We start from the raw sequence: 27,973 nt of genomic DNA, 5'->3' as shown, positions 1-27,973 counted from the left end.
ATTTACTCGCTCCGCCGTTTTGCTTTATCTTATACTTAGGAAAACTTATACTCGAGTTTTTGCGAGTTTTTCAAACCCAAAGCGTGTTGTCAGTTTGATGCTTTCCAATTTATCGTGAAAGTGTCGATCCGACGAAGGTGAAGGTTTTCTAAATCCGTATCAAGGAGTGCGCGTGCAAGTCTGTATTATACGGTGACTCGAGGTAAGAGGCTTGTTTTTTCAACGACGGCAATTATTATTCAGGCGCTGAAACATCAAAAGGGAGCGACTGATTTATCGATTGTTCCTGCACGTCGTTAATTTGTGGGTCAACTCTTACATTATCAGCTCGAGCATCGCGTAACGATTATAGCGTCGAATTTTTCACGTCCCGAAGGTACGAAAAGCATCGAAACGCCCCCAAAACGAGCGTAAATCAAAAAGGCATCGTCCCCTTGTGAACTCGAGAACCGTGTAACAAAAAGTGTCTTTACGGGAACGGTGGGGGAGGGGGGAAATTCACGAACCACTAAATAAATTCCGTAACGTTGACCTCACGCTCGCGAGATAGCACGTACCGGGGATACTCCCTCCTTTTAGCTCCGGTAAGTACCTACTTCTATCTCGTCTTCTCCATCACATTGGCTGCTAATCGGTTAACATCGATTTCACGTGTATACACATACAAATGTGTGTACACCCAAGCGCTGACCTCTCCCGTGTGTATACGTGCAACACCATATTATATTTGTGTACACGGGCAAGGAGCGCGCGAAAGAAGGCCCGGCGAGCGTCTTTGAAAATGAGGTTACGAGCCAAGGATGATAAACCACAGCTGGAGCTCGGAGATTACGGCAAATTGATTCGAGAGAGAAGAGCAAAGGAGGAGGAGGTGGTACTTGTTGATACACGCTGTACGGTGCCGATATTACGTGGGTTCATCCAGAATGTATGTACACGTACGAGGAGAAATTTGTCCTTTTTTGCTCCTCCCCCACTCTTGTGATGAGACTTTTCGTACGCGAATTAAGAGCGGGAGTTAATTGGATCTAAGGTCGGGGCGCGCTCGGGACTTTGTTTCCAAGACGCGGGGATTCCCCGGTTTTTTCTGGCCGACCTCGAGAGCGCGGCTGCCTCGAAGCGTTTTGGTGTTTCCACCTTTTTTCGCCCACATTTTCGAGTTGTATTAGCGCATAATTGTGTAGTACTTACAGAAATTATTGTGCGGGATAAGAAGTTTCTACGATTTTCGCTTACTTACGTGTGCACAAGATATATCGTTACCGTGTAATTTCAGTCATGTAAAAATCGCATCTAGATTAATTGGACATTTTTACTGGATATACATACGTTTACGCGTTCGTGTCTGAGTCATTTACATGGCCCTGAATGCTAAAGAAAATGCATATTTGCCAGTGATGAAATGCATACCAGTAAGATAAATGTAAGTGCTCAACGCAGAAAGTGGGCATTTAGATGTATATTTTTTTCTCCGTCGAATAATGACAAAAGGACTCTTCGTTTGCGAGACAAAAGACAAAACGAGGCGCGACAATGAGACATCGTTAACACACCGATGCAATCAGTTATGTCAAACCTAACGAGAGAGAAAAACGGAAAGTACACACGCGCGCAGATGCACGTGTCGAAATCCATCGCGTCGTTCCGGTATTGGGTATAATTTCGTTTGACGACTCGTCCGATCAACGCCTTCGAATATCCGACCTTTTTTTTTTATTGCCCAAGAATTCACCGTGAAACACGTACACTTAGAATTAGAGATTATTTCATTCTAGTAGGTCATTCGGACTCGACCGGCTCGGTTGCCACATTCGTGGATTATTATTACCCAATCCGTATTGATTGAAATTTCCAATAAAACCAGAGTTGCTACACATATCGATGGTTAACAAAAAAATTATTACACGTCTTGTTTATTGCTTCGAAGCCAATGGCTCGCGTGTGCAACTTGCTACGGATTATTTAAGAATGCAGTGATTCATAAAGGATTTTGTGCATGTATCCGCGATGTTTTTTTTTTTTTTTCTTTTCTTTCCATCTCATTCAAATGGAAATTTATTCCTCCGACAGTCATACGTGAAAAATCTCCAGAGTTCGATATTGCCCAATTCCGTAAAGCTGAGCTAGTCGAGTGATTAAGTTACACACTTGCGTTATTCAAGGCTCCCTCGACTACCGGCCGTGCCATTCAATTAAATGAGATTTCACCTGTGACGGATTCGAATTTGAATGTTTTCCACTTTACTGCATCGTGGAAACTGATTTGTGTTTCATTTCACAAACGCGCCGAGACATAGGTGTGTGTTCGTAATGAAGCCGTACAAAAAGCTTTATTGAGTGAAAATCATAAATTTTCCGATTATATGAATCACACTTTTATACAACGGCAGCCGTACGGCGGAGAGACAGACATTTTAAGTTACGTAAATGGAAACCCATAATGCAATGCAGATTAGTCGGTAAATTTCGAAAGAACATCAGAATAACCCTTTGTACTGTCTCTCGCTTGTGATAAAAATACGTAGAGTCCATCGGTCCAACGAACCTAACATTTTTACATAAATTGATCACATCCTTCAATCAGACAAATGACACGATAAAACTTACTTTACCCCCCGAAAAAAAATTTGTACGTATGATGTATAGGATTCATCTCCATACCTGACGCATTCTCGAAAACATTTCATTTCAAAATAATAAGCTCAGCCTATACGAAAGCTCTCCCACCGGCTCATTGTTTGTATAACCCTGAACCGAATATTTGGCTGCATTAGCATGATTTCCCGTATACTTGTATATATGTACACTCGAGGCAGCAGCAACATCTCGGCGCTCGTTAATGTGAGGTACGAGGACTCGCCCACGTTGCCTCTCTTTTTTTTCCTGAATCCATACTTTTGTATATTATATGCGTGTCAACTTGAGACACGTCGTGGACGTGTAATATTGTTACGCGATCGCTGCGGCCGCTCTTACGTGTCGCTATGGTGACACTAACGGTAACGTTTCTTCCACTTATATACTTCCACCTTTTTTTTTCTCGTTATCTTTGCCCTCAATTATTAAGGTTGATTTTTATGCGTCGACTACTTTGCAGTAGTTTTTGTGACAAACAAAAAAGTGAATTAGGTTTCGTTGAGTTTATTGATTCTGAAGATGGTATTTTTACTGTGCAATGGCAATTACAACACAACACTTCCAGATTAATTTTTTTGTTTGCAGTGCATACGAATCAATTAAATCTTTCATTAGATGGAGAACTATAAACATTGAAAAAAAAACTGCCAAACTCTTAATCGTCTTCAAATTACTTATAAAGTATAGTCATCCATCAAAAAAGGCACGTAAATACTGCAACAACGTATTTATTACAGCATCAATCCTCGCATTGTCCCAAAAAAGAATTTTACACGAATAAATCGCGAATATGAAAGTTCAAGTGCAACACCTTACAAAAAAAAAAAAAAAAAAAAAAAAAAAAAAAATCGATAAGAAAGGACGAAACAAGCCTTTCACCGAGTTTACTCAAGACGTGGAATAATCATCGAAAGGAGCAGCAGAGCATACCCGGCTAATTACTAAATTACGCCGTGGTGAAAGTGTCATTAACGCGCCCTTCGCGTGAATTCTACAAGATCGATGGTCATCGATAAGCCGCATTCCCTTTTCGATTAATGGAATGCGCTTCCGCAAAGAGAAACTTTTTTTTTTACTCCTCAAAGGTGCTCTGGTTCAGATGGTGCGATCTTATGAGAAGGGACGGTTTGTTGATCGAAATATACCGAATGTTTGACATTCACGAGGTATCTGGTTTATTGATGAAAAGGATCAGGATATACCTAATAGTCAATGGAAAATTCTTTAACAATGAGTTGAGACTTCGGATCGACACTCGCTCGAACAAATAGTAATCTTGATTAAAAATTTTGTCGAACAATCTAAACAAGCTTTAAACTACAGAAGAAGAAAAAAAAAGTTTCCATCAAATAGGAAAAAGAGATTGCTTTCGCTAAAGTCACCTCTCACCGCTATTACACACGTATGTATACAACATGAAAGTACACGCTCGAAAAACCTAAATCAGCTGTCCGTCAGAGAACCAAACGCAGCGCGAACACAAGACACATAATATATACTCTTTATACATACCTGTATATAAAATATAACATTTTGTACGTACATGATAATGTATAAAACTTTGTACCGTTAGAGAAGATCCTTGGAGGTATGTTTCTCTACACTAATACTCCAATATACCCCCCGCCGTCCACGTATCCATACAACTATATATATCCTACACACTGCACAGATTGAGAAAAAATCTCAGATGGTGTATGCTGCTCTCACTGTCACCCCAGCACACGTATACATTTAATCCTTCGAGATATAGTATATATATATACACGATGATAATCCTCCTCCTTTTCCTTCCCTTCGATATCGAAGCATTACAATTGAAAGTGGGTCGGCCGGCGACAACATCACCCAACTCTAATTGTTCCGAGCCACACTCGCACTTTCACGCGCGGAGGCGCGATTTTTCGCCTATACACCTTACCGATCTTGTTTGCTTTTTTCCCGTCGATCGACATAGGTGGGCAATAGTGTACGAACGAAAGTGACAATAACCCAACACGAGAGGAACAAAAGGTCGTTGAAAGGTGGTCATTTCAGGTGGGGTTTCGTTTTTTCTCGCTTGACGGGCTTATCGTTTATCGGCGATCGACAGGGGGGCTATTATGATTCGTTGGCTCGAGCTACAACGGAGGCACGCGCAAAAGATACATTCCCCGTCGTGGTGTTCATCTTCAAACCGGATATCGAAATGGACGCTTACGACCACCTCGACGACAGACGTCTCCGCGGTTAAATTGCCGCTTCGGAAAAATCCGTCTGATTCTCCGCATAAATCACTCCAATCGTCATACTTGGATTTTCTTGAGCCTGCACGCTCGCAAGAAAACTCTACGCAATGCACGTGCCATTGCCCCATCGTCGATTTGTATACACGCGCCAGCTGAAATCCTCTCCAATAAATTAATTTGCAATCGTATACCTATATATGTGATACGGTCCCCGGTGCTCGAATGCTCGTCGGCTCCTCGCGCGAAAACGAAAAGGAAAACCGAGCAGTGCGCGACAGGCCTCGAGGCTCCGTTTGGCTGATGCGTTCCACTTTGATCGCCGACGACACTATGGGCGGCGATAATGGACTTATAATCGCATCCCGCGGACGTGTGTTTCCGGTATACACACACGCACACACGAGGGGCAATCGCGCGGTTTCGCTCAGCTCTTGTCAGTCGGTAAAAATCGAGCTCGTTCCCCGCGGTAATGGGAGCATCGATACCCGCGTCCCTGTCGGGAAATAATAACCCAATTACGAGCGAACATCGGTAGAAACTCTTTCGAGGGCGTTTATTAAAAATTAGCTCGTTAAGGAAGAAGAAGAAAGTACGCGCGTGAAGGGGAGTTACGTACATACTTGCGTGGAAAAAAAGGGCCAGGGAGGAGGGCCCGAATTAATTCATACACAAACGCGTTCGCGATTACGCTGGTGTCTATCAATAACCCGTGCGATTCGGGCCCGTATGGGCTGCACCGTTATGGCACTTTCCACCTCGGGCTCCACCTTTGGCGTCAATTATCTCGAGGGGTAAGTAAAGTATCGACGCAGCTTTAATTGCGAACGAGTTCACACAAACATCGTACGGAGTGTTTGTAAAATTATCCAAATGAATATGGTATAATGTCGGCATAACTACCGCTCAATGGATTAGAGGATAGGAAGAGGAGGAGAAGAGAAAAAAAGATGATGATGATGATTCATAAAAGAGATAGTTCCGGACCGCGCGGAATGGTAATGTCGTATTGTTTCTTGATAATGGGGCATTACTCACGAGATTTTCCGATAAAAAGGCCCAAGATGCCCGCGTACTCCCCGTATCTTTCGCGTATCAATCCACTTTCTCTGTGCCAAAAACCTCCCCCGTCTCACACTGTCTATGTATAGGATGTACATTTATAACAGCATGCGAGGAAAAATGTTCTTTATTTTGCATTACGATGTACGGACACACACACACACACATCACTCGTACACGACTTGGGTAAAGCGCCGATTATAATACTCCGCTAAACGCTCAATTTTCTCGCCGAAGCGCTTCTCACAGTCTAATAATGCACATACCTATACATGTACTAAATGCCCAAGCGAATTTTATCGCGTTTTCCTGAATTTTGACTGCTCTATTACACCCGAACGCCAACTTGATTCATTCTTATCGGACTTTTTTCATCCCAGAGATAATCAAGCCCATTTGTTATTTGTATTTATGAAGTTGAGAGAGACGGGGAACCCCAACTTTATTTCAATCGCAGCAATGAATTGATTTACCTATCTACACACGTCATCTTACACAAACAACATGTATGTAGACTCACGGGTTCATCGAATCATACCACCTGTAATGGACATTACAAGGACTTTTTACACGTAAGTTTTCATCGGTAAATCGTAAATTTTGTTCCATCGAGTGTGCTCTAAGCTGTCGGTAGGAAGATTCCAGGGTCCAAAATTCGTAGGATCAATGAGGTGTACTCGATATTTTAATAAATCGAAGAGGCAGTCGAGGTTACTTTCGCAATCGAGGTTTCCCTCTTGAGTGTCCAAGTCACTTTGTATGAACTATCGTTATCACGAGCCTTGTTAGGCGCATATTCACCGACGAGCAGTTGAGAAGGACGCTTTCTTATACCCCTGCGCGGGCGGGCGAGTTCTAACTTTAGCGGGTCGCAACCGCATCACGATTTAGATTCGAAAGAGACGGGGCTTCCCACTTGACCGCCGCGTCGCTACTTTTGAGGCCTGTTTTAAACGACCGCCACCGATGTTGTTGCGAGTACGTAACTATACGGATATTTTTCATTCCTCGCATATCTTCGAGGAGGTGGGGGGAGGTGATCTCTTGGTTGACGACTGAGCGGTTACCGCGGGTTTTCTTTGGCTTCTTTTTTCCTTTAATGGAATACTTGGGCTTATGTTTTTTTTTTCCTTCCATCGGGAATGTGGCGTCTCGATCTGCGCTCTCGTAATACACCGAGTTGTTACCGGGCGAGCTGTTTGCACTTTTTTTGCGAATAGTCGTTGGGGCCCGTATCCCCCCCGAGTTAAACTTGATCCGAATGAAGCGATATTTATATCCATCAAATGTAATGCGTTACCTATTTTCGCTGAGTTTTTTATTTTCCTCTCGTTAGGAATCATTTTGTTCAAACGATAAAATGTCTGTATTATATGAGTGGTGGTAAAAAAAAACAATCTTCCAGCCCAAACGGTTCTGTAATCTATCTATGTTTCTAATGCAATCGTAGTACAAAGTGTCGAGCGCGTTCGAACAATCACCTCCAAAGTTGCAAGCTACTTGCCCTGATTGATTAGCAGGTAATAAATCACTGCGAAAAAAAAGAACTTTGTTAAAAATAATGATTATATTAATCGTGAGAATCGTGCTATCTCCGAATCCCATATTCTTCAACAACTGTACGGTTGTTTGCGCTAGTAATCACACCTGCACGCTTATATTTTTGTGAATTTATATGTATGCGTCAAGGTGACACGCAAAGAAAGAAAGAAAAAAAAAGGACCGAAATGGCACAGGTATACACGTACAACTGCGAATAAGATCGATCCGAGAAAGGGAGAGAGGAAAGGAAGATCTCGTAATTCGAAACGCCTATCATCTTTAAAAAATAAGACGTCGCCATAAACTACCTGCTCGCCTGTACAGTTACATTGCAAGCACGCCGAGATGACGAAGGAACGGTTACACGCAAATGAGCGGAGGGAAACAGAATATACATACATATATCCCACACGTTCGCGTTGCATACGTGTACATAAACACGTGCATTACGACTTGCACACGCAACACCGGTGGATATTATATGTATATTATGGACGCATATTGCTGATGAGTCACTCGGTCGGATCGAACGGATACCCCTATATGATAACTTTTACCACAACCTCCGCTGGCTGGTTTCCTTTTTTTTTTTTCTCCCATACTAGCTCCTTTCGCTACGGATCATTGCAGGCGTGATAATGGCTCGTTTGGAAGAAATTCCCTGACTCCACCTCGAGTGCGATGTTACATCGGCAAAATCTATATAAGAAAATAATATATGATAAGCAAGCTTATGCTGAGGATAAAAAAAATGAGATAGGCGGCAGTGGCTTCGGGATGGCTTGTTTATCATCTGCCTGGTGTAGCTCTGATCATATAGATATAGAGTACGAAGAGTACAGCCAATGCCGCAGGACGGTATTTATCTGGTGATGAACGAAGGCGCAAACAAGACATACTAATGTGAAGCTCTCGAGAGTGATAAGGGCACGCGGTTCGTCTGTACTTTACAGTGTAGGGATGGTACCGATTTGATGGGATGGCACAAGTGAAACACTGTGCTTTTATGATGTAGATGACAATACAAGTGAATATAAGGAACTGCGATCTCATATGCAGTAACCAACTGTTAACTAAATCATACCTATAAATTAAACTATAACATGATGTACATGGTTGGATGACATGGCTCGTAAACAATACAGGGCCAGTGATATAACTGCTGAATTAGAAAAAAAAATAAATTACATAACTGAAATTGAATACTTATTACTTTCTTTTTACGTTATTGTTACTTTCAGACGTTACCTTATAATATGATATAGTTCACACGCATATTTCAAGGTAGAGGTCCGGAGCTAAGACAACCTCTCTATCATTTTATCGCTTTAAACGCATGATATCCATTAATTTTCAACACAGATGTGGGACGTGGATATTTTCGACAGTTAACAGGATCAATGACATGATTTTTTACTTTATAGTCTGGCACGGATAGTTAAAAATTAGAAAAAAAAATAGAGCAATACTGAGCTGAACGCTGTTATAGTCGACGATGGTTTTCTAAAAGAAAGATCAAGTTCAAAAACTGCACCAGCCGACCAGTTTTTTTTTTTTTTTTTGCAATACTTTGGAAAAGTTTACGCAAGAAATTCGATGACGCATCGTTGCACAGCCCCCTAATACGCCTACGTGCGCGAATATAGCGCTTGGATTTCCGCCAATCAAGAAAACCTGTTACTCGCCGTTGCGTCGCCGACTGTACACGTGTATCTCTTGGCTTCTCTCTCCTGCGGGGGCAATTACGCTATACTTGTTTTTCGTGTTTTTCTTATGGACACGCGTATCATAGATGCAAGTGGGTCAGCCTCATGTATCATTTCACGAGATTATCGCCACTTTTCTCTTTCTCTCCATCCTCTTTTCTTTTTTTTGTTTTGCTGTTGGGTGTTCATCATCGCATAAGCTTCTGTTCTCTCTAAAAGACACGTTTAGACTGGATGCGAACGTCCTTCCCCCTCGCGAAGACAGTATCTCAAAGTAAAAAATTTCAAACCTCAGCAGTAAAACGCGCACTCGTCCGTACGTTACAGTAGCACGAGGAACCCAAAAATCGGGCAAAAAGGCTCGAGGGCCATTATCCCAATGCCCATACAATCGGAACTTGAAAGGTAGCTTGGAAAAGTCTTCTAGAAAAAAAACTCCGTACGAGGGCGACCTTCACTGAAAAGTGTGCCGTAAAACTCGGGCAAGACGCAACACACCCTTTAAGTCCTAACGACAGCTATTTTCATGGGAGTATATAGCTACCAACAATGGACGAGACACCGACAAAGGAGACCGTATACTTTGACCCTGCACCCTGTGCATGCGTAACAGCTAAAAGTAACGAGCCAATGCTCCGCACCGATTATCGCTTGGTTCAACGTTTTGCTGCATTTTTTTTTTTTTTTTTTTTTTTTTTAGAAAAGGAAAGCAACAAATGCGTGAGCTTTAACTGCTAAACAGCTTGTAGAAACCCTACAGGTGATGGTACATTGTTTAATGTTTCGTCCTTTGCGTTTACACATATAGACGCGATAGATGCTGGATATATTCTGCATTTAACTTCTTCGCACGGACTGTCATTTGGTAATACAACAAAAATACATTTCAGGCGCCGTAAAACTTAATTGCACGAGCAAAACAGTCTCCAGGAACAGTGGCAAGTTGAAAAATCCATCCAGTAGTTACAAAATCACGTCACGATATTCGATTAGCTCGTTGAAAATAAAAGAAAAATTAAGGGACTCATTACCGGTGATCCAGCGATCGTTGCATCACACCGCGTGTAGATAATATCTACGTATACACCTACCCTTTACCCGAAGCACCTCCCCGGCAACAACGACCAATCAACCTGCCAAATAGCAATCAAACCTCCAGACTGAAAGGCTAAAAATCGTTTCCAAAAGATCGAATGAAAGAAAGAGAAAAAAAAAGGGAAAATCGGTATGCTCTTACCGATCTCCAGCACGTGCACACACTCCCGCGCGAATCGATTGCAAGGTTCGACAATAAAACTCTCTTTCTATAACAATAAAATCTCCCTGCATTGCACGACGAGTGTGTGTATTATGATTGCGGGGATCGAAATTAACGCTCGCACACCCGATCACGATGTAAATACCGGTTTGGCGCTCCTCCCCCTCCCACCGCTCGTACGGGTGTAAGTGTACACGTGTTTCGCCCGATGGGGAATTGCGTGACTCGGAGGCGAGCCTATACACGTATAGGCAGAGATGAGGCCCGGTCGTACCTATTTTTCTTTTCGCTCACGCGGTTCGAAAAAAGAGACCGCCGAGGTGAAAGTGAAGCGAAAAATCGTGCACTCGCTTTTCTTTTCAACTCCACGGGGTTGTCAATGATTTCGCGATTTTGTGCGCTCTGTTCCGAAAGTGCAGCGCATAAATCAGCTGTAATTGTGCGAGTACCGCGGATGATGAATAAACAAAAAAAAAAAAAACAAAAAAAAAACAAAAAAATTATGAAATAAAAGGCATGGAAAAAAGCAGAGATTCTTTATTGGACTAGCTTATCGCATCTCGCTCGGATAAACTCAATTAAACCGAATGCCAGCTGGTGCGATAAATAACGCAGAGTCGCGAAAGGAACACTATATATACACGGGAGATAAGGAGCTGCGGCTGATTTGTCGAAGGAAGATAATAGACTTTGCAAAAAAAGATAGAGGTAGCGGTGGCAATTAAATTTAAATCGAAGATCGCGATGTGCGTGTCGGGGTATATATGTACAGGGAGGGGAGGTGCTTCCGAGGTGTCTCACGTTTTACGCCCGTGAAATTAAGTGCGTCACCGTGAGTTTGATGCTCCTGCGATGGATTAAATATTTTCCGAGAAGATTACAGGAGGAAGATGCGAGGACCGGCATTTTCGGGTTATTTATCGCGTTGCTCCAGTTTTCGGAGCGGTGCCGGTGCGCTCGCCGGATTTGCGTAATTGTGCGATAAATTGTTTTTTCGCTGATTGCGACTCTTCCCTTTGACGTGCAATTAATAAAATCGTGGCAGGACAGCGTCAGGTTTCTCCTGGGGTTTATTACACGCGTGGGACATCACGGATGCGGGGAGAGTTGACCATCGTCGTATCCATGGAACGTGTGTGACCGATTTTTGCCGATTTTTTTCAGGTTAAGGTGAACCGCTGATTGATTCCGGTGATTCTTTCGGATTTATTTTTAATAAGGAAACTGATTCGCCATCAATCTCTGAGCGTCGCCTGATTTTTTTTACTTTCCCTTGCTGACCACTTGTTTGCTAAAAAATTGAAAAATTACAGCTTTCAATGGCGGAATTGAGGTTCACCATCTTTTTACTGATGCTTGAACCGTTAACCTTCTCTTTTCATTACTTGCAAACAAAAATTCAATAAGAGTCTGTAATCAGTCACATGTTTTATATTAATTTATGTACATCTATTGGATTTTCATAAATTCTCACTGTAACAAATGATTTGCTTTTTTGTTTCAGGTACGTATTAAATCTACTGTAGGGTTGATTTGCGGGTAACGTAAGTTTGCAAAAGTGTCATCGTAAGAAGTAAGTAAACAGAGTGATTAGCCTTAATTTTCTCGCAGAAGTAAAAGTAATAAAAATACAAGAATTTCCACCTCTCTCCCCAACCCCGAAACAAAGCAGTAAAATCACAAGCTTCGGAGTCACGTGGATTGAGAATGACATAAACGGGCTCGTTACGTTATCGAGCGGAACAAAAATCGGCTGGACAAATTGCGAGAGAGCACTCAACAAACAGGTTAGCCACGCAAAATTCTCCGACCGCGTCGAAAAAGGCAGACCGATAGTCCGAGCGCGTGTATTAATAACTTTCGACCGTATACACTCGATAAAACGCGTGTATCGGCCGCAAAGTATGCGCGTGTACAGCGGCGCGATCGATTAATCGTTATCTGGACGAGCATAAACTTTAAAAGCTCGGAAGTCAAAAGCGTATGCGCGCATTATCGGCCGCCGTGAACAGTCATGTATAGGAATGTACATTATACACCCGAAGATGAGAAGAAGGAAGACCAGTTTTCCTTCGACGATTTATCAAGTGCGTCTTGTGAGCTTTCCCCTATATATGCTTTCGTTTTCTCATAGATGGCTCTCTTATTCGCGAATTTTTTTTTTATTTTTAACTTGTATTTCTTTTTTCTTTTTTGTGGTGTGGACAAATTAGCGGGTGAAAATACAATTTTTTTTTTATGCTGCAAAGAAAAAATAGAATTGATTGATTGAGTAGAAGTACGTATGATTGCTTTATTATCTGTTGTGTTTGAGGTAGGTACAATAAACCTGAGATACACTTGTTTTCCCTAACGATTTGGCCTCGACAGTTTTTCCCAACCGAAAGTAAACCACGATAAATAACTCGATCCCGGACTAAATTTTACCAACAATATATATATATAACGTATCGACACTTGGCTCGCGCGTTTGCAATCGGCTCGAACACGTATGTACGGCCCATCTGGTATATTGCTGCTGTGCATTTTTGCAGGCGCACGATGCAAATAAGTAATGGGCGCAATTTGAATTTCTAATTATTCAATCGCTGCGTTTGCGGTTTCGCTTATTTCGCCGGACAACGCGAAAATAAGGAAAAGTTTGTCTCCCAAACAGGAGTGATTAATTGCCCTACAAGTATACTGAAGATAATTTATGCCATTTGGCTCTTTGAAGCGAAGATCCGCGCTTTTACTTTGCCATCTTTCAAAAGAATATCCCGACGCGGAGCCGATTCGCAAGCGCCTTGCACTACTGATAATTGAGCAACCACAAGTGCCGCAATTGGTTATTTGGAAGAGAGAGAGAGAGAAAAAAAATTTGTGCACAAACGCTGCACTTGACAATTTGATAAAAAGTGTACCTATTTATAGGGGGAAAAAATGTTGTTACCTCGCTGGTTGATTTAGCTGGAATCATGCAACCTTTACTAGTCATCCTGTACAAGATGCGTTCTCTTAACTCGTTGAAAATTAAATCAAAATTATCACTCAAAGAATGGTAATAATTACTGATACGGTTGAAGTGAGATTAAACCAATAATAAAAAAGTTAGCATCTGGTCGTTTACTGAAAAGAATTCGACGAAATTCCCAACATTTTTTTTTCTTTTCTTTTTAGTGATTGCACAATAAATGTACGGGTGGAAAAAAAAAAAAAAAAAAGATATTTGGTTTGATTACTGTGACTTGCGTTCATTAGCCTACATGCTCATCCCCATGGCCACAATGCACAGTAATCAATTTCCATTTCGTTACGCAAAAAATGAAAGAAAAAAAAAAAAGGTACACGACGCGCGTTCGATAAGATCGGAGGTGAAAGACGTGAAAAGAAAATGCCAAGCAGCGCACGAGCGACACACATGAGTTCTCGAAAAGAGGAAAAGTGAGATCCAGACGTTCCGGCGCTGCCACGAGGGAAGTAGGTATAGAAATCAAGGTGGCGAAGCGCGGCGCGCCAGAGAGTGTGGGATAATATTCGCCGAGGGACTCGAGCTCGCGGGATTGCCTCCGATTATCTAACCGTGTGCTGCTGACCCATTTCAGCCGGCTGTACTTGTTTGTTTTCGCGCGAGAGCCGGCTTTTTCTATCTCGCGGATCCCCCCGATGGTGCACCACCGGAGAGTGAAAGAGAGACTCGACTTTCTTGAGAAAAAGGGGACCTTTCTGCCCCCCCCCTCCTGCACCACCTCTACCTCTTTCGTGGCTTATTAGGTGCGAGAGAGTTATGTCGCCCATGTAACCGGCTGGTTGGCTGATGTTTCAATTTTGACGCGTTGCACGTGAATTTTTTTACCCACCAATGTCATGACTGACATCGGATTGGTCAACTCGTTCAATGGATGTGTACCTATACTTAGTGGATCGGCGAAGGTCCTCGATTCGATACACGTAAATAGTAGCACTATTAATGAAAAAAATATGAAACGAATTGATGACGCAGCTGTTCCTTATCATATCACTTTTTTTTCTTTGAAAGTACAAAATCTTATTTAATTCCTGTGCTAAATAATTATTCGATCATACCTTTATTTGGGATGTTTATGTTGTTGAAGAAGCCATTTTCGATCTCCGATTTCTTTGTTCTCCTTTTCAGATAAAACATTTGTCTCCAATTGTTTTTAATTTACACACTTTAAAGGCAATATAAGTTCAGCAAAAAATCAGTAGAATTCTCGGTAGAATTGGCCAGGAAGAAAAAAAGATATTTTTTTATTCAAGCTCGCCTCAAATCTACTGTGCTAATCACGATTAGATGCTCTCAACTACAGTTCATCTGCATCGGAGCTTTAAATGCTGGTGCTTGAATGGGCTGCAAAAAAAAAACGTGGGACCCAACATTGAGACTCGGGGTGTATCGCAACGCATGTATACTTTTATAATAAGTACCGATAGATCAGTATACCCCGCCGTCTTGGCGCCCCTGTCCCTTTGTCCGCTCATATTCCGTCCAAGTTCAGCGAGTCACTTGTATTTATATACTCACTGCGCGTGCGAAATGAATAGGTACACGCATGCGACTATCTTTTTTTTTTTTTTTCTTTCAACAAACAAGCACCGCCTGCACTTGTGTGTACAGTGTATCTCATATCAGGCGCGCGTGTCGATTTTTCGGTGCCTTTCAATTTTCCGTTTGCGACACGAGGAATCGGATGTTGCGTAACTAATGCGCGCGACCGCCCAGTACGCGTTGTGTGTTTATACATGCACACTATATATAAACATCTCTTTTGTGCGAGTACCTTTGGAGGTATGGGTATTATCGGGGTCGATCGATCGGCACACGCGATGCATTGTCTGTCTCTCGGTCTTGCTTTTTTTTTTTTTTTTTTTTTTTTCCTCTTGAACGCCGTTTCATTTTGTCTTGTTTCGAGGATTGCTCAATTTTCGCCTCCATGGGTGCTCGTATCCTTGCGAATTCTTTTGAGGTGCCTTATTTGCCAAGTCTTTGGGGTTGTGTGTATATGCCTGCCTTGGAAAGAGGGAGAGCTCGATTGATTTATTTCTCGATGCCCGCGCAGAGTCTTCCGGCTTCTTCATCCCCCCCCCCCCATCGTGTACCCTCTCGATTTTCTTTGTTGTGCCACATCGTGTGTGTGTATCGGCATTAACGCGATCTCGTTTGGTGCTATTACGATGATGTTTGCGGATTATATGGGTGATGGCTTTTTTTTTTTTTTCAAAACAACCCTTCGTTTAAACGCTTCGGGGTGGTTATGCAAGAGGTTTAGTTTGTGAGAAAGCACAGTTATTTCGTTCGCAGAGAGTCTGAGAAGAAGAATTTCGTGTGCCAAGAATTACGTTTCATCCATCATTTTTTCATCCCAATTGCTCTTTGAGTAAAAAAAAAAAAAGAAAGAGTGATTTTATCATCGTTGATTCGCAATTTAATGATACGATTTTCAAAGGGTACATATAACTCATACGCTTGTGCAAAACCAACTTTTGGTAGACAATAAAGGCTCGAATGACCTTAAGCTTTCATGACGCTCGTCTTATCTAACAAAAACGTGTGCATGGAATTCTAAACCATCTCTTCCAATGGCATTGCAGGAGTTATTAACTTTGACGGAAAAAAAGGCGAGGGATGAAAAAATAATCAAACATACGAGATCGATTGCTTCGATTGCGGTGCACTTAATTAAAAGGAGCTGGTGATCTTTACGCACGAGGGCAGTTGTATCAAGTTGATTTGTCTTACGAGTGCAAAAACAAAAATTACCACCATCGCTGAGACGTTTTGGGAGTTTAGTCTTTTACAATCTACTTTGCCTTTTATTTTTGGTTTTAGAAAAAATCCAATGTATAACTGGGGTATAAAAAAAATGTTGCTTTCTCAAAAGAATTCGCTCGCCCAGTGGTAATAATCGCTAATGTGAAACTATGCCAACTCGTAGTATCTCGCAAAAGGCCCCAGTCGCTAATCGTTGCAGCAAACCCCAAAAAATCTAAATCAACAGAGGTAACCAAGCAACGCGTGTTAGTTTGATCCCAGGGGGAAACAAAAATTACCCCATAAGCCCTCTTTCTCCCGAAAAAAGGCCAACGGTAGCCTCGAAAAACGCGACTCTCATAATGTACACTCAATCAGCTCCACGAATTTACGAGCCTCGTAATTTTCGTGCTCGAATCATACTCGCTCGCACGCGAGAACACAAAGCCTGTCGCGGGGGCATTTTTCAACGCACCTCCGCGCATATACGTTTCGTGTCGATATGAAAATTCTGCGCATGGATTTATGCGTGCCCCCCTCCCAAAAAAAAGAAAAGAAAAAAAAGAAAAAGAAAAAAATGGTATGTGCACACAGAGATAAGATTTGCATCGACGCGCGCGTGTGTAGCTCTCGCAAAAAGAACATAATTCATTAGATGACGGTGTGATATTTCAGAGCGCGTGTCTCACCACGGGCCGCAGCGGCGCGTGAAGAATGGATTGGCCGCGCGCGCGCGCTTTGATGTGCGGGGCGCGAGGGTGTGACTTATTGCTTTCGCCAATTGGAATTCGTATACGTGTCGATTTCTCGATTGAGGGCCTTTATTTTCTGCTTCTTTCCCCCCCTCCTCTTCCGGCTCAAAGAGAATCATCTGAAAGTTATAAATGGCCATCGTACTTGCACACTTTGTCGGTTGTACTTCACGAGCAAAGCAAGCACCGATACCCTACTTTTAGCTTGCGTTTTTCATCCTGTTTCTCCCAATCGAAAATCAATTGTTTACCAGAGTTTTTCCGGAAGCAACGAGCTGCGCTTGGCCAACAATCGCCCGTAAAACCATACGAATCCTTAAAACATCGCGCCTTACTTGTTTTAATCCCCTTGTCGTGTGTTTACACGGTAATTTACCAACGTCTCACGAGCTGCAAAAAGCACTCCAAGCCTCGAAGGAGAGGTCTTCTCCATAGAGATCTAAATCAAAGCGAGGAAGGAAAAAACACGTGTGCACCCTCATTTTCAACCTCCCGCAGAAAACCACCACCGGGGAGGCAAACGCGGGGAGTATACGGCATGAGGTAGCTAGGAGGTATAAATTTTCACCCACAGGAATTGGTGTACTTATACATCTTACCTACCGGAGCCATATCGCGCGTGAGTCATATCTATGTACGCGCATAAACACATATTGCGTATACGTTATATTACGCGGCAGTGTATCTTATACTCCTACTGGCTCTAGCCTACTGAGAGCATAACTAGCGGTCGCTCTCCTTTTGAGCCTGGGAGTCTGTGATTGCTTGCCATATCTTACGTCTTCTTCTCAAGGCCTAACAGATCTGATGATCGCACGTATTTTTCGCCTGTGGACCCATCTACTGACTCCGCAACGTGATTGCTGTCTCTCACCCAATACCTGATCAATTGCCGCTCTTCAGCATCCAAACACCGATTTTCTCAGTGCCCTTGATCGACGAAGCCGTTAAGTTGAGTAGTGAGTGCGACTATTTTGTTTCTGTACATTACCTAATCGGACTATCCGGCTTACACCAGTTGTCACTGGGTCTTTTGAGAGCCAGTTTTTGATTACCCCAATAGCCAAACTCAAAGATATGAAATCACCATCAGATACCCGCCTCATCTCAAAACTTCCTGAGCTCTCAAAAGTCTCTGAACGCCTTGCTCACGCTCAATTATATGCATACCTGGAAGAAAATGAACTGTTAGATCCACGGCAGGCGGGTTTTAGAAGGGGCCATAGTACTCAAACAGCTATGCTTCGAATTATAGATGACGTGAGGTTGGCGATTGACAGTCATAAAGTGACAATTCTTGTCCTGTTTGACTATAGCAAGGCCTTTGACAGGATACCTCATGCTTGCTTGCTTGAAAAGCTACGTGACCTAAACTGCAGTGACTCTGCACTGAATTGGTTCTTAAGTTACCTGCATGGTCGCAGACAAGCAGTCAAAGGTGATGCAGAGGTCATGTCTGACTTGCGTCCCTCATTCACCGACGTTCCTCAAGGCAGTGTGCTTGGTCCTTTGCTTTTTCTCACGTATGTGAACGATTTTTCACGAGTTCTAAAACACTGCGCCCATATGTCATATGCTGATGACACCCAACTGTACCTCTCATGTTATCCTGAGGATATCCACCAGGCAGCTGAACTTGTGAGCAGGGACTCTCAGGCACTGGCTGATTGTGTAATTGAAAATGGGTTGGAACCAAACTACTTGAAAATTTCTGCTTTGCTTCTTGGTAGTGCGGCAAACATTACCTTACATGACTGAGGTCAAGGATCTTGGATTGTGGTTGAACTCTAAGTTGGGCTGTGAGCGGCATGCTCGGCACATCTCTGCTAATGTCTTCCGCTCACTTTATACAATCAAACATTGTAAACACGCCCTATCTTTCTCATTGAGGAAGCAGCTTATCGAGAGCCTTATTTTTCCTTTGTTTGATTATATGTCAGTCGCCTACCACGGCATTACTGCAACCTCAAGTCTTCAATTGCCCTAAACGGATGTGTCCGCTTCGTCCATGGGAACATTGGCTGGCAATCTAGAGTTACCCCTTATCGTATTCAGTTAAATTGGCTTTCCGTTTCTCGCCACCGTGATTATTTTCTGGGCATCCAGTCATACTCGGTACTGGCTCATGAACGACCACACTATATTTGGTCCCTATATCAGTTATCTTCTAATTATACAGATCTTAGAAGGTCCACTCGCTTTCCCACTGGTCATCTCATTATACTTTACTCTAAAACTGAATGCATGAGACGATCCTTCTCTGTTCAATCACCTATATTAATAAATAAACTGCACCAAAATGTATTTCAACCAACTAAAATCGACAACTTTAAAACTTTCCTATTTGCGTTTCTCTTAAACCAAGACAAGAGTGAGTGGGATACTGACTACCGGATTTCTGCCTAGATTATATAAACTACTAATTCTTATCTTTGAATGAAATTGTTTAATTAATTTTTCTCTTTTGTTCTTTCTTTTTAAACACTAATTGTTAACTCAAATGTATCCACATTTTTTATGTATTTACCTATTCAATTGCGTACTAACTTGTATTAACTAATTGTTTATATTTTATTTTAATACATACATTGTAATAATCCCTCGAAGCCATACGTGGTTGTACCCCCTGGATGAAATAAAGATTTATACTATACCATACTCTCGTGGGTTGTTGTACTCTCTACCTCTGCTGCTGCTGCCGTTATTATACGGGGGGGGGGAATGACTAGGCCTTTTCCTAGAACGCTCTGGTATGCTAATTGCGGGCTCGTACGTGCTAGATGCGTTTTGGTGCACGCGGTAGTGTACATATCCATAAGTGTGTGTGTGTACGTATATGGATGAGATTTGATAGATACGAAAATGAGATAGAGGGACTCTGGGTGGTTGGTGTCAAGCTCACGTGCATGTACATAAAGGTAGTATAAAGTGAGTGTCGGTCTCTGTATTCTTTTAATCGGATGACTAGAGCCTGCGTTGTTACTCTCGCGGATCTGGGTGTCTGGTTACCATCACGGGCCCACCTTTTGTTACACTCAAACTTGGAATGGTATATACCCTTTTTTTCGCCTCATCGTACAAAGGGGATGTTTTTCCTTCGTTGAAATTTTTCTATTTAAAATAGCCATGCTAAAAAATCCTGCCTTCAAAAATTTCACTCACGTGATGAAGAATTCCTAACGTTTGTATGACTCATGCGGAAGAGACCAATTTGCAAGTAGTTTAACCTTATTGAATTATTAGTAACTTAATTTTTTTTTTTTTTTTTTTTCATTTCTTGGAGTGACCGATTTTTGTTGTAAAACACAAAGCAACTAACTAATCATGCGACATATATGGGTACGAGACGAATAAAAATACTCTATACCAATTGAAGTAGCCAGTGATCTTCTTTTCCTTGGGTATCGCACACAAGAGTGCATATAATAACGCCACATTCCTTGGATCCCCGCTCGTCGTCGCGCACGTATAATCTGCTTCTTCTCCCCTTCGGCAACTGATAATGGCTCGCGAAGCGTAACATCTGTAAGGACATTTTTCGCGCGCCCAAGCACACAGCAGCCGAGATTCCGAGGTGCGCGTTAATTGGGACGGGAAAACGGCTTCTTCCATATACTCGGATTATGCCCCGATTGGCTTATCGAGTCCAGCTCTCGCCTGCACCTACTCTGCACTTTATTGTATTTTAATAGGCCGGCTTCAATTTTTTTTTCTTGATCAAACAGATGGATTTTTGTTTCTTTTTTTTTTTTTTTTTTTACACAACAGAGATCCCTCGTCGGTTCGCTTTTCAAGCTGGAGTTGGATGATAAAGCCGTAGAGCGTCGTAAAAGAGGAGGGACCTTTGCTTTCGAAACCTAACACTTTGAGGAGCTCTACTTTACGATACCGCAAACTGTAGTGTTAATAAATATTACTAAAAGGCCCGCCTAATGCATTGGACAATATCAAGTGTGATTATTTCCGTGGACTTGTCTTTTTTTTTCAAATATGCTGTTACATGGTAGATGGAAAGAAAGTAGCTGCGTGGCTCTTGTCGGTGATGCAGGGGACTTTCTTTGTCGGGTTGTACGACATATTAATCATTGGTATGGTATCTTGAGTTGAAATAATGAGTGAAAAAGTACGAGGGACAAAGTAACAGTTTTCATTACATGATATGTGCGATTGTTGAATGAAAATAGCTCGATAAAAAGCAAAAGCTTCAAGTCTCATAATGGCTTTGCGGCAATTTTCTCAGCTGGACCGCTTGTGCGGGTGAATCCAGCAGTGATAAAAAGTTTCGGCTTTGTCATTCCTCGCAGTCACGTTTAAGCAAAAAGAAATATTTTCTGACGATTTTTTTTTTTTTTTTTTTGAAAACGAACAAGTTGATTTATTCGCGTCTCGCATACAAGCGCCACGTGACTTGGACACACAGTTGCACTTGCAGACGTTATTCAGCAACTGTAACAAGATAACTAGACTGTGTATTTATGGAGAAGGAAAAAAAAAAGGTTTAATTGGAAGACATAATAACCGTGCAATGAATTGATAACAGCTCACGGAAAAAGCAATCGACAAGCGATTGTGTACTGATAATTCGCCGAGTGAGCGGAACAAAAAAATATGTATACATGACTGTGTCCGCGCGGTAGCTTATAAATCAATTAATCGGTAGCGCGCAACTGGACGTTTCTATTAGGCGCGAGAGTAGAATTTTAATTACACATTTCATGCCTAGGTGCTATGCGGTTGCATAATTGACCTTATCTAATTCGAGGAATGAGAGTGGAAAAAAAGATCGATATTTGCACTTGTGAGCTCGAACGCGAGTATCGTGTATGGCCAGGATATTTCAATAAATTTCATATACTTTTTTTGTAATCGGCAGCCACGCTGTGCTCGAAAAAAACAAAGACCCAATACACTGTCACGCATGTGTTAACAAACAAATTTGGTTGCTTCTTTTTGTCATCTTAAATCCTCCATGGGGATGATTCATGCGTATACTTTGTTACTACGGGATGGATTTTATCTGGCTGTTTGATTTTTTTGTTTTTTTCGAGCCGTAGGATGGTAATGGTTGGCCTTTTTCTTTTTTTAAAAACGTGCATCTCCTTTGCTAATGGATGATTATGAATTCTTTGCGAAGGAGGTGGGGGAGGGAGTGCGGGGAAGGTTCGCTGGCACGTAGAAAGGGGGAATTTTAATTAGAAATTTAGCTGATTTATAATATAACGCCGAGGCAGCTCTCGTAATTAATTAAGGGTTGTATTTTGAGTGCCTTTCGTTTTTACTGAAAAAAAAAAAAAAAAAAAAAAAAAAAAAAACATTCGCGTGGTTAATAAATTTTATGGTCTCTCAACAGGTTGTAATGTCAATTAAACTCAATGAACGAACCGTGACCTGTGATTCAATTTTTAGCTCATCCAAACATAGGAAGTCATTGTGGAAAAATAAAAAGATAGCTTTCGAGTATAGTGTCCTTGACATGTACTACATACGTCTTTACTGTATAACAGCATCACCCACATTTATATCCTCGTATTATTATTATTATTGTGCGGACAAGCCAACGCGTTCATCCGTCCCACGTCGATCTGAAATTCGGCCGCGATCGAAACACGCATACCTACACACACTTACATATGTCGAAAAAAAAAAAAAAAAACGGATAAGGAAGGCACTTTCGTCTTCGGAACCTTTTATACTCAAGCGGCGACGTTCTCCTTTTCGGGACGTGTCGTCGGTGCTCCAAAAGTAGCTTTTTCTCCCTGGCCTTGGCTCTTTTTGGCACTTTGTGGCCTTGGAATTCCCCGCGTCTATTTTCTCTCATTTTAATGTTTTTTTTTTTTTATTGTCCCAAACGAGTTTTGTAGAAATTTACTACCCCTTCCCCCTGTCGGGGCTTTGTTCATTGCAATTTCGTTCATTTTTCTCGGGTATCAAACCACCACGCGCCGCTTTCTCGACTTTTTTAATGAAATTTCTTCCTCCACCTTTTCCACACTTCCGTACGCGCCATCGGTCATCGCGTCCCTTTGCACAACCGCGCCAGCTATTCCAAAAATTTCACGCTCCGTCAGGTGAATCTTTGCCAAGGATGCATGAAAAAAAAATAAAAAAACAAAAAGGAACCTCGTCCCATTTCCACTAGCGCGTCTTGTGCGTACAATAAAGGGGTATCGGTTTACCAATAGCGTGTACACAAAAGAGGGACAGACACAATCGCGGTATCGATTACATAAAGCGAAATCCGCGGAATCAGAAAGCTCACTTGGCCACACTTCTCGGCAGGCCTCTGGAACCTAATCCATCATTGTGCGACCAAGACCCCTCCCTTCCTCTCTCTCTCTTGCTACGTACGTCGCGCACCTATATTTATTTTTTGCTTCCCTCCTCTCCCATGGGCGCACTCGATAAATCTCCCCGGCGACGACTAACTTTCGCGACACGTCCGTCTGCTGTGATAATTCCACTCTCTAACGCGCTCCTTTTATACCGCTTTAGCCGGCCTTAGAGTCTCTGCTGGTGTACCATGGTATTAGAGGTACATAATAAATACTGGGCGATGCCACTTTGTTTGCCTATGCGCGTTTGTACAATACAAGGAAAATGTCTATCCATGCGATACATTGTTGTTATTATAACCGCCTCCTCCTCTTTGAAAAAACAGGTAAAGGTGTGTAAATAAATATATATATATATAGAGAGAGAGAACAAGAGAGTAGGGGGGGGGGGGCAGAGAGTATATTATACGAGTAGTAGCAGCGGCGAGAGAGCTGCCGGTTGCCTGGCACATGCGATGGTGCAGGCGGCGGCAAAGGTGAGGCCTCCCTCGGACCCAAGATCAGATCCGTCGGATCAGTAACTCTTTCCTTGCCGCGGCTGCATCTCCTCCCTCCGATGCTCGCTCGATCGCCGTCTCCGTCTCTTAATACTTCGTTAACGCTCTGGCGCCTCTCTCTCTCTCTCTCTGCATCTCTATTTCTTTCGCTGTGCGTTCGTGGGTGTGTTGTGGTGCTTTTTTGGATTTTGGAAGAAAAAAAAGAAAATTAATTTTTTTTCCTTGTTTTTCTTTTTTTTCTGAGTCAATTCATTTTTTTTTTCACTGTGATTGTTGTTCTGTTTGTTCGCCAACTATTAATGGTTGATATACTTGGTACGGCGTTTGAAATGACATGTGGTGTGAAATTTTTTTTTTTAACTTTTGGTTTTTCAATGCTGCCGACGTAGTTTCCATTCAGCAGTGTTATCATCATTTATTATTATTTATTAAAAAATTATGAAAGTGTAGGTATTGGAATTAACATTTTAATAATTGGTACATCATGTTGATTCCATTCCGAATAATTATAGTTTTATTTACAATTTGTAAAAAAATTAATTAATTAGAGGTCTGTGAGATAAAACTTTTTTTACCGAAGCAACAGTTTTTTTTTTTTTTTTACAAAATTATCAAATTATAACTGTGCTAAGATGCACAATGAGACTAAAAGAAGGAAACCTTACTTTTATTTCATAAATTTGTAAAAACATATATTATTTTGTAACTTGAAAACTTTCAAAATAGAGCATTACTTTTGAGCTGTCTATAGTATTACATAAGTATTTTATCTTTGCTTCACTCGATGTAATTCGATATCCGAACTCTAGAAGACATCGGCCTATTAGTTGCTTTAATTGATTCTGATACATAACATACGATCCAACGAATCGGAAAAAGTATATGAAAAAACACAGTGCCCACGTTTCCCGACTTGTCATGCAAGAGAACAAAAAAAAATTTCGTCTAAATCGTTTTGATCATCATCGGAATTAAATGAGAAAATTGTTTGATAAGTTACAGATCTGCTTTTTTCCTGGCTTCAATATCGCTCTACATCGGCGGTCATCACTTTCATTTTCCAAGCCGATTATTAACTACTTAGTACTAAATCGTTTAGCATCGGTTTGGAAAAATTAGGCCTTGAACGCGCTTTCGAAAGTACAATAAGAAAAGACTCGAGCAAGAGAAATTAAAAAAATTTTCATCACATGTAAGACAATTGACAAAGTGATAAGTTACACTGCACGAGCGAAACATCAAGCGATCGATCAAGGTATGCATCAATTGTTTTACATAATTTTGATCAGTATTACGCAACTCTGCTACACTTAAAAAAACAATCACTTCCCTCTCGCCCAAAATCCAAGTCAACGACCAGCTCTATGCAAAAAGCTCCCAGCAGAGCGACGAAAAGTACCTCGCCCCATATATATATACACACACACAATCATTACTCAACTCGGACCGATCGTTTCTGTCACTCAAAAAGGGAAAAAAAAAAAAATGTTTTCTAGCTGTCACGAATAAATCAATTATCGTCCCAATCGGCAAACTCATACATACAGCCGTCCCTCATACGTACAGACAATCACCCGAGTACATAAATACCAATTGGACCGTGTACCCACCAACGATGTACATACACATTAACACGTAGGTACATAATCGTTCATTAAGTAATTCGTTACACAATGTAATAGCTCGCCTATAATAGCCGTGTACGAACTCGCTCGCGGCCCCGATTTCGCTCTCGCGGTTCACCCGTACGAAGCCATTAAACCCTCCCGTGAAAAAGAGAGCTCTCTTTTCGCCGCTCGCGTAATCCTAATCCCCCGGAGGCTCTCCGATTGCTGCTCTTATACCCCACCCGCTTCCTTCTTGCAGCACCCACGGGTACTCTGTGCTCCGTGGAGGAGGAGGGAGGGCGTCGTCACACGAAACCGAAAGTTCCGCTCGCATTTTATACCGTATACGGGTGCGTGTACGTGCTGGTGGGGATATATCTCAACACGCGATACGTCGTCTAGTGATTTATTTCTAAACAATTCTTTGTATTATAAAAAAAAAAAAATAAATAAATAAATTTGGTATAGTAAAAGGGTTTCATAGGAAAAGAAAATTTGGAGAGGTGGGTGGGTGATTATTGGATATTCGGGCTTATGTAATCCAGTTGTGATTTATAGACGTGTTTATGACTAGATCCGTATTGAAGAGAAAAAAAAAAAGTTGCATCGAAGTGGTTACTACGCGGACACACGGCTTTGGGATTCAATTATGTCTCTGGTGTTGGGAAACAGTCGACGAATCGAGTTGAAACGAAATAATATACTTTTGAAAACGATGTGTCCATCGTGTGACGGCGTGGGTCGGACAGTAGAGGTGTATTTACGTGCTCGTTAAATCGCGGAACTTTCGGTGCTTTGGTCGAGCTTCGACCAGTCCGTCGAAACGTATTGAGTGGCACGAGTGCATAAATTAACGAGGACTGAAATGACGACAAATTTTAAGTGAAAAGCTTCTTTCTACACCTCTAGTGGTAAATTTTTCTTTTTTTTTTTTTTTTTTTTTTTTTCATTTCAATCTATTACTACATGTAGTATGGGTAGTCTTACTTCAACATTTTTGTTTGTTTCTACATCCACTTTTAATTTTTGTGTTTACAAAGATCCTGTGAATTAAATTTCATCCACTTGAACATGAAATTTATAAGTAAACAAAGCTCAAGCAATAAAAATTTTTCTATAAAAAAAATCCAGTATGAAAAATAAAATATAACGACAGGGATCAACTCTAATGGGTTAATCCCAAAATTGAATACTTGCGTATTTGTATACAAGGGAGAACAAACGTGCATAAGCAAACTCGAAGAAAGGGAAAGATAATTGGAAGAAAGTCCTGCAAATACATGCACGTTGCACCCGAGGAAAAGGCGACAGGGGAATTGATATGAATGAGCGGCAAGTACAAGTAAGTGCAACATGTATACGCGATGTACTCGAAATGCGCTGCTAATGAGGGCATTGATGTTGCATTGTGTTGCGGTGTGTATCGCTAACTGTTCTGGACGTTACGCATGTGATTGATGGGCGACTTCGTTAAGCGCGTGGAAAAGTGACGTTGATTTTGTGATTTTTTTTTTCCTTACGTTTGCTTTTAGGATATATGAAACTAGAATCTTGTGTGTATAATGTATTATTATGCTTGAAAAAAAAATTTGGGAAAGCGATCGTTTTATGTGACGAGAGTATCCTTATACCAGAAGGTGCGATATTGTTTTACATACAATGTGAATCTGCCAAAAAATTATTAGTGAGCTGGAAAATGTCACAAAAATACAAAACAACGTAGCTCTACGTTTAATTTTTTAACATTGGAAATCATTAATACTCATGACCCTGCAACTATTGTACCCTCCTGTGAAGGAAATTCTCGTAGCAAGGTGGTGTGGTACACCTCATGTATGTTAATGAGAATAAAATTTGTATTCTCTAACAAGAGAAAGAAAGAGAAAGAGGTATATTTGGTTTTCAAGGTGTAGGATTTCGTGAGAAAAGTTTGGTTTACTTTGCACGCCCAGCGCGCGAGTGCACATGTGTGTGTGTGGATTAGTCGCCGCTGTGTCTGACCTAGTCCTGGTATTATCTACTTCAAGCGTACGAATATTATCAGACGGTCACGTTTGTAGATTGGCTAGAAAATAACTCATGAATGTGTCCATTAATTATCAGTTCCTGGATTTATACGTTATAAAGCATTTAATTTTTACTCGTTGATAATTTTTTTTTTTTTTTTTTTTCGGCATATCACTTTTTTCAAGCGTGCTTGCAGTCATTACTTTTTGTTTTACATGTAAAAATACAAGAATTCAATTACAATGCATACACGGGTCGAGTTTGTTTTATTGTAAAAAAATAGAAAAAGTATAATCGGAAAAACCCTCATAGTCAAGAAGTTAATTAGAAGAAGAAAAAAAATCAAATTAATTATCTGTTTAACCAATTCGTTAAATTTTTTATAGACGTTAAAAAACAGTTAATAATGTTAATGAATAACCTGATGTATTATGTGTTGAATGTTTTGAAAGAAAAAACTGGAGTAGTAAAAAGAAAATTTAAAATTATCGAGTTTGAAAAGAGAACGAAATAAGTTCTCAAAGTCCACCTCTTTGCCAAACCAAGGGAGGATCAAACAGCAACAAAAAAAGACCACACCGGCACGTATACTCACC

General features: G+C 41.4%; 1 protein-coding gene across 2 annotated transcripts in view; it reads left to right on the top strand.

The window, feature by feature from the left end:
- LOC106639464 (uncharacterized) overlaps positions 1 to 27,973 on the top strand; it is a 378,265-nt gene that overhangs the window by 264,569 nt on the left and 85,723 nt on the right. The window lies entirely within an intron of this gene.

This window comes from Copidosoma floridanum, unplaced genomic scaffold (assembly GCF_036245765.1).
Source record: "Copidosoma floridanum isolate Cflo_tuat_1 unplaced genomic scaffold, Cflo_Japanese_pri ptg000006l, whole genome shotgun sequence".
In the NCBI taxonomy this organism is placed as follows: domain Eukaryota; kingdom Metazoa; phylum Arthropoda; class Insecta; order Hymenoptera; family Encyrtidae; genus Copidosoma; species Copidosoma floridanum.
This window is presented reverse-complemented; position numbering and strand designations above follow the sequence as displayed.